A 15045-nucleotide genomic window follows, 5' to 3' on the forward strand; every position below is an offset into this window, starting at 1 on the left:
AAAAATACCAGTAAGCAGAACAGAATCAACCAACCAAACAATAATTGACAACAATCGCTCAAATAATAAAAGTAGAGAGTGGGCCACGGTGGCTCAGCAGGTAAGAATGCTCGCCTGCCATGCCAGAGGAGCCGGGTTTGATTCCCGGTGCCTGCCCATGTTAAATAAATAAATAAATTAATAATAATAATAAAAGTGGAGAATTAAATGCAATTCAGTTCTAATGAATCCCTCATCAGTATTTTAAATATTTTCCATCTAGCAAAATGCATTGTAATGAAATTCATAGTAGTATGCCTGCCAGATAGTGAAAGTATAAAAAAAAAATGTGTTTAAGCATAGTAAGAAAAAATTAATTGAGAGGGAAATGATAAATATATAATCAATTGCTATAACTTAGAAATTATAATAAATGGATATTAATGTAACTCAACGAGATGAATCAAGATTAACAACATAAGACAGAAAAAGTAATGAGTCAAAATAACGAGGTTGAAATGTTTGTTGAAGAAAAAAAGCACAGGTTTTGCAATCATTTCTGAATTTGATTCCTTCTCATTGTGTGAGAATGGTAATGGGGAAGTCCTCACATACTCTCTTAGACTCTCTATATTCAAATCCATAAAGTGCAATGTATTTTATGTATTTTAACTACTCAAAAGATTATTTCGGGGGTTAAATAATCCCCCGAAATAATTTGTTCCAATCCAAAAGCCATGCTAGAGCTAGAATGGGGTATAGATAAGACATTACTGATCACCTGGCTCCTGGCCTAAGTGTACAGACACTCTTTATTAGCTCATTCAAGAAGCAATTATTAGATGGCTGCTGGGCGAAAAAGAGATACCTATTAACACTCCCAGGAAAGGAGTCCAAGACATCAACCTTTTGCAGATGCCAAGGTTGAGAACAAAAGCACAACTCACACAGGTACTGGATGGAACAAGGCTTTCAACATACAGAAAAGACAGAGCAAAGTCAGCTTCTGTAGAGGGTGTTGGTTCCCTGGGGCCAACAGGTCTCCATTGGCAGCCAGTGCAGGGAGATAGGATGCACACACCTCTCTCCTGCAAGTAAAGAACCCTATTCTCTTCTAACCATAAACATATACCACAGTGGGGTTGGCAGAGTGCAATAAAATGCCCACACAAAGCCAAGCAGTCTCTGTGAATGTGTATACATGCTCAGAACAAAAAGGTAAGGATAGTCCAGGCTATCTGCTAAGGGTTATGTTTTATGACAAGGTACCCTAAAGAGGGAATCAGCTCACACTTATCATCTGACCTAGGCACTGAGCCAACACACTGGTCCTGCCTGACACAGGGTTTAGTTTGGGGTCACAGAGAAAAGTAGCAGGCTATATTCAGACTGTCCCCTTGCACAGCTACTATGTTCCCTATCCTGTGTCAAGCAGGAATGGTTGAAGGACAATTCTTGATGAGGCTTGGGTGACAGCTGCCAATAGGAAAGAGGAAGGGGTTACACAATCAGTACTTTATAAAATGTGGTCACAGAAATGACATGTAAAAAAGGTGTTGCCTACTCTAAGATGAGAGACAGTGGCCATGGAAGTGGAGACTTCAGCAGTGAGAATTGTAACAGCTTTAATGGAAGCTTTGAATTCTTGGGATGTAACTGAGATTAGAATCAATAATGCAATTAACCTGAAATGATCTCATCTTATCGACACTCTTTACCTTTTGGCTTCTTAAGATAAATTTATCGAGATTATAATATTTTCTGCTTATAATAAAAGATCAAAATTATGAGGAAAACAATAAAAATTAAATTTTGTCTAATTTTTAAAAGAAGCATCATCTATAAAACAGTATGAAATGCTAAGAAATAAAAGTTAAAATGTTGAAGTACCGTATTTGGGGAAGAGAGCAGCCTTCTGAATAAATAGGAATCAGTACATATGTGTGGGTTGGGTGATCAATATAGATCTTTAAAAACTATTTTTACATAAATGCTATTGAGGAGAATTTGTTAGGGAAAACTTACATTGTAAATAAGAGACTCAATATAGTGATTTCTTAGAATTCACATCTTCCAAGCCTAAATTCCATCTCTGATCTCATTAGCAGCTATGTTTTTGAAATCTGAGTGTTCACAGTTGGATGTTACATTGCTAATATATTTCTCATCTGTACCTGGCAAAACATTTACATTTTAATTTAATATATAACATCATTTATGCTTTTAAAATATGTTATATAGCAAAGTTCATTTATATCATAAATCTCTGTTATTTTCCATACACTTTAGATTCTGTCTTTTTTTTTTTACTGCAGTCATTTTTTAAATTTACTTTTGTATTTATGGAGAACATTTACTATGGCTTGAGGAAATTTCTGTACAAGTAAACTTTATATTTGATATGCAGAATTATTTGAATTTAATAAATTTGGTTAGCAAGGTCATTTCTTTTCTTTTCTTTTATTATTTTTTTTGAGCTGTCTTCTGTTTTTCAGTCCCAAGTTCACCAATTCAATTCTAACTAAATTCTGACTTGTAACATTACATTTCCTCTGGACACTTAACTCTCATTCTGGCATGCAATGTATTGTTAACTTTTGCATCACTTTTGTATTTTCTTTTGTAAATTTTAAGTAAATTATTTTTTTATATATGGCACAAAGTAGTATCCATCTGTTCCCTTTCTTCACCATCTAAGCTGCATCATGGTATCTCTATGCCCTCCTCTTTTCACCGTGGCATAGACTCTGTCACAAGTTCACTCTAAATGGATTTAAATAGTCTAGCAAAAAATATCTATTGTGTGTCCCCAGTATTTTCCTCTCTGTTCTTATTGTATCTAATAAGAAAATATATCAATCACTCCTTCTTCCAACCTAAGAGACTTCATTTCTCCTTCCACCAAAATCTGACTGTATTATTTCTCTAGTCATTTGCCATTTGAACATAACTTATAGCTGAAATACTTGTCACTGGTAAAGGTTATTTTGCTTTGGAATATTTACCATACGTTGATTTGCCTTCCTATAAAATAGGCAATAATACTTGACTAACTTACAGGGCCAGCAGGCTTCTTTGACTTTACAAAGTTCTTTGAGGCCCTGAAATGTGAAAAGAAATTGAAACTAGGACATTATTACTGTTGTCATGTAGAAAAATGATTTTAAAATACAATTGTATCTTTATACTTCCCCTGGGCTATTGTCCTTTATGTTTTCATTTTATTCACTCTTCTCTATGTTGGACTGCCATGAATATAAATTTTATAGGTGATCAAAGGCTACTAAGAAAAATGCATATGCTTGAAACACTTCCTGTAAGGCAAGAATTAGTTAAGCCTCTTGGTCTCCTCCTACAAAATTCATAAAGAAGTCTATGCCTTTGGTAAGTATATTTTACTTTCACTGGAGTATGATTTAGTCAGTGTGTGTATATATATATATATATATATATATATATATATATATATATATATAACTACATGGAGATACTGTATGTGTTAGGAAGATAAAATATGTTAAGCTTAAAATTTAATTTTTCACATGAATTACTTGGTGTAGTAAGAGCGGATGGCATATTCTTAAATCATGCATGAAAGAGTTTTATTATTTCTTTTCAGCCATTTACAATAAATATTTTATCTTGCAATGATTTTAAAGTTAGTTTTTCCAGTTACAAAATGCAACTTTAAAAATACATATAACTTCTTGCCTCTAACCTTTTGCAAGAGTGCCCGTATGCTCCTTCTCTGCATATATACTCAATAAATTTTCTACCTACTTTCTCCATCTGTGCTTGCCCTTGAAGTCTTTCTCACAGCATGGCCAAGAACCTGGGAACCAAAATCTGACAACAGACTTTGGCGAGCCAGCCAGGAGGCACTTCTCTTCTCTGACGGTCTGGACTGGTGAGTACCAGAAAGCTTGGCCACAGGTTTTCACTTTTCTCCTCATTTGGTTTAGTCTAGGCATTCTGATGTGCTCCCCCAGGTGCCCTATCTCCATGCCATGCAGATCCAAGGAGGCTCAGGCTGGTGGGTGATATTGCCTTTTGGGATCTGACTGGGGACTTCTCCCTTTGTCAAAAAAGGAGACCAGTGGGGGCCAAATAAAGTCACTGTTTCTCTCTTCCTCTCTCTAGCCCTCTCTCTCTCTTTCCTCAGCTTTCTAAGATTTCCCCACACTTTCTTTTTTCCTCTCCTCTGAGAAGCCAGCCCATTCCTGCTGAATCTGTTTCTCTTTCACCTGTTTGACAGAGGACCCCTCCTCTGCCTCTATGAGACTCTCCCTCTTTCTTCTATACCTAGCTTTCAATGCCTCCTAAAACCTTCCATCCTTTATAATATAGAATTCTTGGCTAAGGATTCTTGTACCAAACAAGGTGTGGTCTTTAACATTTTAAGGAGCCGCCTCTGATTTAGGCCTGTGGGAATCAGGTGCATTCCAGTGGGAATGTCTCCCCCCGAAAGCTAGAAGTGAGGTTGGTAGGATAAGTGAAAGTCCCAGCTATCTTGATTGAAGTGAGCTAAACTGTAAGAGAGAATAAGACCCTCACACCTGTTTGTCTTAAAATGAGCACACAATCACTCTTACTCTCTGCTCACTAGTGGTGTCAGCTCTCCAGTCCTCACCTGACTGGGAATGGCCTGGCCAGCAGTTTCTCCTTCCTATTGCTCTCCAGTGTGGTTGAAACCTTGGTGGGCCTTTCTCTTGGGGAAACTACTCGTGTTAAGTTTCCTTTCTCTTTCCAAAACCTGTGCTACAAAGGCCAAGGAAAGCCTCATTCCTGGCCCTGTCCTATAATATGTACATACCCAGACCCCAAGGATTGCTTAAGAAGTATACTAAGTCAGATTTTGTTGTGTAATGGCTTTTCCCAGGACATTGTCCTTTAGGGGAAGCCTAATTGCTTTGCCACATGTTCCTTTCTTCTATCCCAATCCTGGCAATACCCAAAAAGATTCTCTCCTTAAAGTTTCTTTGTTTGTGGCAAATCCTTTCCTTTCTCCTATACTGTCAGGCATTAAATTAAAACTGCAAACACTTCTAGGATAACAGGTGAGTCATTCAGCAGCATTGGGATGGAACCAGACAATCCATCTTCTGAGTCTTTATGGACCCTGGGGACTCCTGGGGATACAGAGCTTGATATGATGGCAGCAAGGGGTCAGCACTTGTCAGAACAGCACGCAGATGATCCAGGATGCCAGACACTGGTACTGAAATCTGCCTTTTTTTTCTCTTCTCTTTCTTCCTTAGAAATGGATGATGCTTCCAGTATCCCAGTTGATAGTACATTGGACTTACTATTATGAAATCGGAAATAGCTAAAAATGAAAAACTTTATATTCTATTGCAATACTGTCTAACCACAATATCACTGGAGGATGGCTTACAAATGGAACAGTCAGTTACTACCCTATCTTAAAGTTAAGTCTCATTTGGAAGAAGGGGGGAAAGTGGCAAGAAATTCCTTAGGTTCAGCTTTTTATGACTTGATGTCATGAAGGGCTCTTTTAAATTATTTTATGCCCAGGAGGACCTCTCAAAATTTATGGAAAATTTTTAAAACCTGGTGTTAACCTGTGAATTTACATGGGGGAGGGGATGCTCAAGTCATTGTTTTCTCTGTTGCCCTCTTGAGGAAAAGTGTCAAATTTGGACTGCAGTGTAGAGCCATATAGTCCAGCTTGCATTCCAGCAGCCCACACACTATGCTGCAAGGGCAATAACAGTTCTAAATGCTGATCCAAACTGGCACTGCCAGGCAGACTTGAAAGCCAGAGAGCATATGATAACTTTTCTAAGAGAGAAAATGAAAAAGTATACCATCAAGCTGATAATTATAACATGTTACAGAACATAACTCAGGGGGATAAGGAAAACCCTGCTCTGTTTCAGGGAAGGCTGGCGGAGGTTATAAGAAAATGTATACCCAAGTAAACCCTGACTCCCCAGAAGGGTAAATGATGCTTAAAACCTATTTTTTTGGTCAGTCTGCTCCTGTTATAAGGAAGAAACTTCAGAAACTGGCCTCTGGCCTCTGGCCCACAACCCCCTAATTATGATCTCAAAAACATTGCTTTACTGTTTTTTCTGTTTTTAATAACCAAAGCAGAGCTGCAGAGGAGAAAAAGGTAAGGAGAAAGAGGAAAAATTCTTGGTTCATAGCATTTGCCATGAATGGCAAACAGCTATCTCAGGGCCACTCAGAATCTGTTATAAGTGTGGAAAAATGGGGCACTGGAAGTTCAAGTGTCCTCAGAGATGGCAATACCCTCCCAGACCTCGCTTTACATGTGGGAAAGCTGGACACTGGGCCCAGGAGTGCATCGAGTCCCAGGCAGAGTCAAGGCTCTCCTAGAAGGCCTTCGTGATCACTCTTGATCAAGACTGAAGAGGCTTGGGGTGTCTGGTGGCTCACTGGACATTGCTCAAGAACATTGATTTCCACAAGACCTGGGTGACCTTCGACATGGCAGTCAAGACAATTAACTTTTTAAAGTAATACTAGAGTCACTTATTTTGTTTTGACCTGTCAGTCAGGCCTATTTTCCTCACAAATTTGTGCCATGGTATGGATAAATAAAAAGCCTAAACCTAGGGATTATACTTAGATGCTCTTTTGTCAAATTGGCAGAACAGTATCACATCCTTGTAGTATCTAAATGTGCTACCCTTTCTAGAAAGATCTTTTTCACTCCATGGGGGCCGCTTTAAGACTACCATACCCAGCCAGCATTTACCCATTGCTTACCCTAAGGCCGCTACTAGATTCAGGATTTTGTAGCATCCCAAAGAACATTCTTAAGTCAATAAATGCCTGTATGGGATGAAATCATCCCAGGTGAGCCCACAAATTGCCCTTGACTGCATGCAAGTTTTCAGTCCTAAATCTTAAGAATGCATTTTTGTATCCCTCTTCATCCTAGTTCTCAAAACCTATTTTCTATTGAATGGCACGGACTTAAGAATAAGATTCCCACCCTACTCACTTAGACAGTGCTGCCTCAAGGGTTTCAAAATAATCCCTACATCTTTAAAAATACCTTAGCAGCAGACCTTACTAGCTTCCAACTGCCTCAAATTGCAGACTTGCAATATGTTAACTTTATAAACTAACATATTCCTAATATAAACAAATTTTGTTTGTTGTAATCATTGCTAACTGAATGGATATAGAATGTCACAAAAAGTTTTAAAAAGTGAATTTTGTAATTATTACTAGCTACATATCCTGAATGGCTATGGAAAGTTATGGAGAATTGAAGTAAGTTTTGTTGATAGTCACTGCTGACTACAAGAAGCTAAGAGAGTTTATAAAAATAGCTTTTGCCTGTCCTAGTCTCTATTAAATTGCTCTTAATGAAAAGTTATAAAAATGTTTTTCTTAGGCATCTGAGTACTTTGTCTAAAAGATAAAAATTTTGTATCATATCATAATAACAATGTCTTTATTGATGTTTATGTTAACTTTATTAAACTTTATTTCAGAAGACAAGTCTTTTCACTCTTAAAGGAAGACTGTTACAAAAGATTTATTCTCTCATCTTATAAAAGTAAAGTGCTAAAATAGTTTAACATATTACCTAAAGAAGTGTTTAAGAAATATTTCAATGATTAAAAAAATATTTTCTACACTTCTGTTAGCTAAATTTGCATGGGTGAAATGCTATTTATATATTTAGAAATTGTTTCTACCCTAACACTGATCCAAATAATGTTAAAAAGTAAAAATCATGGGAACAATGAAATTTGCTTGTCAGGTACACCATTTTACTGTAAGCCATCTCTAAAAGTATAGGTGGTCAGCTATAAATCAGAACTTCACTTCAGCAAAAGGACTTCAAAAGAGAAGCGAGGCAAGAGGAGAAACTATCTTCTAACCTAATAATTAAGCTAATCCTAGTAAGCATGTAAAGGTAAAACCTGACAAAACTTCTGCTGTAGTTTATAGTTGTTGACCCCAATATAAAACATCTGTCAAATGTTTTTATTTCTAAAAGTAAATTCAGTTCAATTGCTTATAAAAACTAACACTTAAAGTGTAAACTCAGCACAATTGCATTTACTCCTAAGCTTCAACTGTTATTTCTAAATTCTAAGATGCTTTGCTGTTTATATAACCTAGTAGTTCCCTAGAACTTTAAGTATCTGTGTGACACCTAAAACTGAAAATTAAAGTTCTCCAGCTGTAAAAATCAGCATCAATCCATATAGTATCCATTAAAAAGCTGTAAATTCTTTAATAGCACTCTATCTAATTTAACCTGTATAGTGTTTGCAAAGTCCCTTGAAGGACTAAAGAAAAAGTGAAACTGTTAAACCTCCCCACTAGGGGAAACCCTTTTATTCTCTTAAGCAATGAAGACTCCTAATTTAATAAGCTAAAGCCTTAGCCCATGGGACTTAAGTGCAAAAAAAAAAACAACAAACAAACAAAAAAACTGAACTCTAGAACTCTAGAAGTGAACTCTAGAACTAGGAAAAGAGAAAAAGCTGTGCCTTCCTAGTCCTGCATACTAATACAGCTGTGTAGAAAGAGTGAAATTTTCTCCCAAGTAAACACCACCAAAAGATACTGAATTTCTTAAATGCCATGCTCTTACCTAAAACGTAATTTATTGCACTGGCCATCAAAAAAACAATATTAACATCTCTCAAAGGAATAACCAGTCTGGCATGGTACCAAAGCTGCAGCCCAATCACTCAAGCCCCTTCTAAGCCTCATTCCTATACCTCTTAGCCTTCTTATTCCCCAGTTAAGCAAGAATGAATCTCTCAGCTGAAATTCACTCTTAGACTTGAAGGATAGTTATTCCCTTCCCTCTTATCCAGTATCTCTTGTCTAACACCTCTCCTAGGCCCACTCTCTTCTATCCTCCCCTTGCTATTAACCAGCCCTTGCATTTTAAACTTCTCAGACAATTTATTTCTTCTGAACTAAAAATGCCTTTCACACCAACCAATGTTAATGCAAGAATTTTCAAATGTTTCAACCATCCCTCTGGACTCTTCCTCTCTCAACTTAAATAAGATAGAAAGGTCTATGCCCCATCAGGCACAGCCTACACCCCACTAATAAGCCAGAAGCAGCTACAGAAAACAAATCCTCATCTCTCAGCACCCTTTAAGATTAAGGAGTGAGAATTCTCTGATGGGAAATGTGAGGCAGGCTAGAATAGAGAGCAGAGAGGAAAAGAACCTTGAAGGAGCCACTGAACAAGGACGCTTAATCAACGTAAGGAGGGCCCATATCCAGCTAAAGACACTCTTCCCAGAGGCTGCTTACTTATGGGAAACACCAGGCAGCAGCTGACCCATCTGTAGTCAAACAAACCCCACCTGAATGGTCATCTATGGAGAAGGATGAAACCAACCGACCCAACCGACCCACTCAAATGCACTCTCAAGCCACCAGGCACCACTCTGGAGAGAAGGAAGGGTAGAAGGAAGGACCTGAACAAGGAACTGGGAAAGAAGGAAGTGAAGCAAAACAATAAAAGCAGGTCACCCCAACGTTAAGGGCCTCTTGTCTCTATTGTCTTCTGAAAGTGCTCACATGCTCCTCCTATGCATGGATATTCAATAAAGTTTCTACTTACTTTTTCTGAAAAAAAAAATATATATATATACATCTAAGGAAGCATAGCTTATGGATGCATGATGTTTAGGTTGGATATTGAACCACATTTTTAGAGATAACTCCACAATACTTCATTATTCCCTTGGCTTACTCATAAATGAGTCCTGATTACTTGGAGCAAAGCAATATGATTTCATGAAAAATTTCATAGTCAGACTCCTTGGATAAAGCAGCCATCTCTTTCTCCTAGCGGCATAAAAATACAAAACTACAGCCACTTATCATAACCATCGGTGATAAGTGAATAGACCTCACAGATATTTGTGATAGCTAATTTGTGACACTCAACACAAAGCGCTTAATCTTTCCACACCTAAGATATATCTGATTTATCTGATATATTTAATCAACAAACCATCATGCAAGGTAGAAAAATCTTATCACCATGTCTCAGATTAGGAAAGCCAAACTCTGAGAATAAAGAGCAGAAAAAAATTTCAAACACAGATCTGCCTGAGGTTGACGCTGTTTCTTTCCTTCATCTTTCCCATACTTCACTTTTCTCTTTCCTTCCCTCTCTCTCATACTTCATCTCACTATTATCCCTAGATATATGTTTATTGCATCTTACATTCACATAGGTTTTGAGTACAATGAAAGAAGTTATTAGATGGAGTGGTGAAAGAGGAATTGTACATTTTAAGCGCTGCAGGCAGTACACAACCAACAATGCACAAAAATATTTACATTTAATTTAGAATGGAGAAACCTGACCAACACCACCTTAACAGGTGGTAACATCATCAGGAGTAGAACAAATCAACCCCATGTTCCTCGTGAGATAAATGCAGTCAGAAGAGCACCATATCGTTCTTATTATTTCTGCCAAAACTGAAATATCTGAATCTAATCACAATGAAACATTAGATAAACTCAATATGAGATTTGTACAAAATATGTGGCCTTTACACATTAAAAATGTCAGTGTCCTGAAGCATAATTAAAAACTAAGAAACCTCCAGATTAAAAGACTAAGGAGATATGACACCTGACTGCAATAAATGAGTGTGCAGTCTCTCTCACTGTTAAAGACTTATTTGGCCAATTGATGAAATCTAGATAATGTCTGTATATTAGATCACAGTACTGTACTGAGTTTTATTTCCGGAAATTGATGCCTGTGCTGTGATTAATAAAAGAATGTGCTAGGTTTTAGGAAATACACACTGAAATATTTAGAGGTAAAGAAGCACCATGTGTGCAAATTATGCATTTGTAATATAATAAAATGGTTTGCGTCTTTACTGCACTTTTCAATAAATCTGAAATAATAAAAATAAATTAAAAAATAAGGAATTAGGTAAAGTAACATATTTTTCTATCTCTTAAAAAGTAAACATTTCTTTCTGATGGCAAATTATTTAATGGCAAACACAAAGGGAAGTGAAACTGCAAATTGAAAGCCTTTGTACATTATACATTATTATTTTATTTCCTTTCAAATTTATAAAATGTGTAGCACACGAAACAATTGCTAACATCAACTTCATCATAGTATGAACTATGTATATGAACTTTGTATATTTTTGTATATATACATAGTATATATACAACATATACTATGTATAAATACATAGTATGAACTATGTATATATACATAGTATATGTACTATGTATATATACATAATATAGTTTGTATATATACATAATATGAACTATGTACAGTATTCATACTATGTATGAACTATGTATATGAACTATGAACCTTTGTATATTTGTCACTCTTTTACTGTCCAGTCTAATTTGTATATATGCTTTGGACATCTGTTTAATGTGATGACTTACAAGGGAGGAGGAAGGAAGGAAGGAAGGAAGGGGAAAAGTGAATAAGGGAAAGACGAAGGAAAGGAACAGCTTCCAGCCTCAGGCGCAACTGTGTTTGGAATTTTATTCTGTTAATTATTCTCAGGGTTTGGCTTTCCTAATCTGAAATATGGTGATAAGATTTTCTACTTTGCGTGATTGTTTGTCCATTAAAAATCAGATATATCTCGAGTGTGGGAGGAGCAAATGCTCCATGCTGGGTGTCACAAGCTAGCTACAAATATTTGTGATGTCTGATCTGTTGCCAACAATTATTATGGATAAGTTACTGTGAATTTGTATTTTTATACAGCTGTTCTAAAGAGAGTTGGGAGTTTAATATCTGGGAAAGCTCACATTCCTTGTGGCATCCTTTACGCTGTCCTGAGGGAAAGTGTATGTGTGTTAGGGAAAGTCTAATGACCACAACTCAAAACATTCTTTACATCTCCTGCTTCCTCCCTGTTGAAATAAACCAAAATATGCAACTCTTTCCATGCTTAGTGTTAATATATTGTCAAACACTTAAGGCAGATAAATTCCTGTCATGAAAGACTGGCAACTCCAATACTTTTTGTCTAATTTTCAAATTGGCATTTCATAAAAAAAGAGAGTTTGTACACAATTTTTAAAATATTCTTATCAGCTATTATAAAAATATTTTCAAATTATAAGCATTATTTCAAAAATAATAGTTTAGCAACCCAGAATAACAAAGTGGAATAATATGCCAGTGTGCTCTATTTTAGTACATATGTATATATATATATATAGTACATATAGTATATATATATATAGTACATGTGCATGTTAGATGGTATAAATAAGTGTATATGTCAAGTTGTCAAGAAACCATTTGTAAAATATGAAGTTAAATAGGAAAATTCAATATACCCATTTATTACTGTGTAGGAAATACTGTAATTGATTTCATTGTATTTAGCTTATGTTGTAGACTCTATTTTGTTCTAAATTAGATGATTTATTTAAAGATGAAATGTATAATTATTACAAGTGTCTTTCTTATAGAATTCTTTTAAATCAAAATGCTATCTCAGTTGAGTTACAGTCAGAAAAAAGTTATTTTACAGTTTGTCAAAATGTTGGAACTAGGGTGCATTTTTCAATGCTTATTCAGTTGTGTTCTGTAGCAGACCCTGTTTGTTACATTTGAAGCATCCTTCTTTAGCCATTTTACTTATTCTTTACTAACAAAAATAAACTCTTCTTTCCATAAGCCATGAACTTCAAGAAAACTTCCCAAGTCCCAGGTAATAAATTTTGATTATTTTAAACAAAAATGGATAAATTAGAAATAAGAATGTGGAATTGAAACAGTAATAATGGTCAAACAGAAAATACCCTTGTCAATCGCTAACAACCCCCAGAGAGGAGGATCTGGCTGTCTCTGATCCAATCCCAGTGTCTTACTTACGCTATGCTCAGAAAGCATAGTTTAGCGGATCATGTATAAAATCAAACAAAATGAATCAGAACAAAAGCCTTAGGAGATTTAGTTGAATGTAGGTTGGATATGGATTAGTTTGGTATTATGGTTGTTCTACCTTTCACCCCTACTCACCTACACCTGCAAAAAAAAAAAAAAAATTGAAATGAATAGTAGCATAATTCTGCCTAAAATGTCATCAGTGGACATCCGCTAGGGGTCTTCTGGAAAAGAGATAAAAGTTATAGTGTTTGATTCTGACCCTTATATAGGTTACCTTCATTTTTGTGACCATGAGGGAACAAGCACAAAATCCACACACTGATGATGATAGGAAAAAAAGATTGAGGAAAAACAGAAAATCTTGGTGCTAGGTAACATTTTAAAACTGCTTAATTACCCAATCCTGGAATTGCAGACTTTTTTAAAATGTGAAATGAGAAATAGCCTTATCGATGAAGCCACTTTTTGTTAGTATTTTTAGCCAAAAGCATAATATCTATTTCAGGAGCTTTGAAGAGAAAGTAAAGAAATGAATAACATTAATTCATCCAAAAGTGTTTGGAGTATCTACCCTGTATACAAAGTGCAGTGCTGGATGCTAAGGATGCAAATGGATCAAGATATCACTCAAGCTATCAGGTAATTTTTGTGGCAATTGAAAGTTAAAGCCAAAATGTTTGAATGGAAATGAGGAGTTAAGCATCAAAAGTTAAAGAAAACTTCAATATTTTGAAGTTTCTTTAATTTCAACAAAGAAACATAACATTAACTTCACATTGTATTAACTAGCTATAAATGGGATTAAAAAATAATAATCCTGCAAGATTCTAGACAGAAGTTGGCATATGGAAAGCACTAAGAGTTAACTATCAATAGAAATATTTTAAATGAAAATTTACTAGAATAATAGTATAACAAGTACATATTCTGCATCACAATGAGGAAATTCTTTTCAATTTGATGAAATTATATGTAAAGCTGTCATCAAGTGTTTAGCCTTTAAAATTTCAAATCCAATATTACCTGTGAATGACAAAGACTGTCACCTTGAACTTCACTTAGGACAAAAAAAAGCCATTTTTAACTTAAGCACTGTATTAAAAGCGTGCCACATCTTAAATTAGGGTGACATATTGTATTATTACATGAAGTTGGGAGAACTTCAAGATCATAGGGTTCCGAATATGCCTGCACAAAAGAACTCTCTTCATCAATGATCACCTCCAGGAAGCCCATTGTTTCCGCATGAGCATCATATTAGCCATCTCAGAAACTGTTTTCCTAAATTTTATTTAACAAAGGTCAATTAAGGTACTCTCTCATCCTAACACAAGAAAAGTATTGTCACAAAAATAGTAATATCAATGGATATTAATGAAGTGTTCATGATTCACTAGTCCATGGTTGGAAAAATAATCCTAACACACGCTCTTGACTTCTTCATGAGAAGGACCCAAACATCAGCATTAGCACTTCTGTTTACATTTCTCTCCATGATAATTGGTAGTTTGTCATTATTTCCTTAGTTGCTTGGAAGCATTATTCTAACTGAATACACTCTGTGGGTAGAGAAGAATCTTCACTCATCAAGGCTGTCATTTTGCCATTTCTCCTTTTAGTTATTCTTGTTAGTTACTGTCCTTATGCTTTTACTTACTTACGACATGCCACTCATTCAGCAATTGCACTGACAGATACTTGACTGACGTGTAAATTTATTCATAGGAAAGAAAAGAACATTTTTGTTCTGACATTTTATTTTTATCTCTGTGCTCCCTCTTTATTTGACAGATTATAAAGTCATATTCATATTAAAAATCATCTTTAAATAAAGGGCAATTTGCCATATCAATATTGTCTTCCCACCTCTTTTATTTCCATGGCTTACTGAAAATAAAGCTTCTCACGAGTATTGGCAGTAATGTAAGTAATGCCAAATAGCCGTCCCCACTTTATTATTATTATTCCTGGCTTGTTCAGTGTATATATGGAAAAAAGTATCATCTTCCTACATCATGGAGACAAATGGACTGGCATACACCTTTCTTGTCCTTTTCCAAAATGTTTAAAGAGATTATAACTTATGGGCAATAGGAAATAAAATAACTGAGTTCAACAATTTAGAGGAGTCAAGAAAAAAATCTGTATTATTTTTTATTTAAGAAAGG

At 35.6% G+C, this 15045-nt stretch overlaps 1 pseudogene; it reads right to left on the reverse strand.

The window, feature by feature from the left end:
- LOC143647682 (cellular tumor antigen p53-like) overlaps positions 1-14113 on the reverse strand; it is a 63702-nt pseudogene extending 49589 nt beyond the window's left edge.
- Between the last annotated feature and the right edge of the window lie 932 nt (positions 14114-15045).

The sequence above is a fragment of the Tamandua tetradactyla genome, chromosome 10, assembly GCF_023851605.1.
Source record: "Tamandua tetradactyla isolate mTamTet1 chromosome 10, mTamTet1.pri, whole genome shotgun sequence".
Classification (NCBI taxonomy): Eukaryota; Metazoa; Chordata; class Mammalia; order Pilosa; family Myrmecophagidae; genus Tamandua; species Tamandua tetradactyla.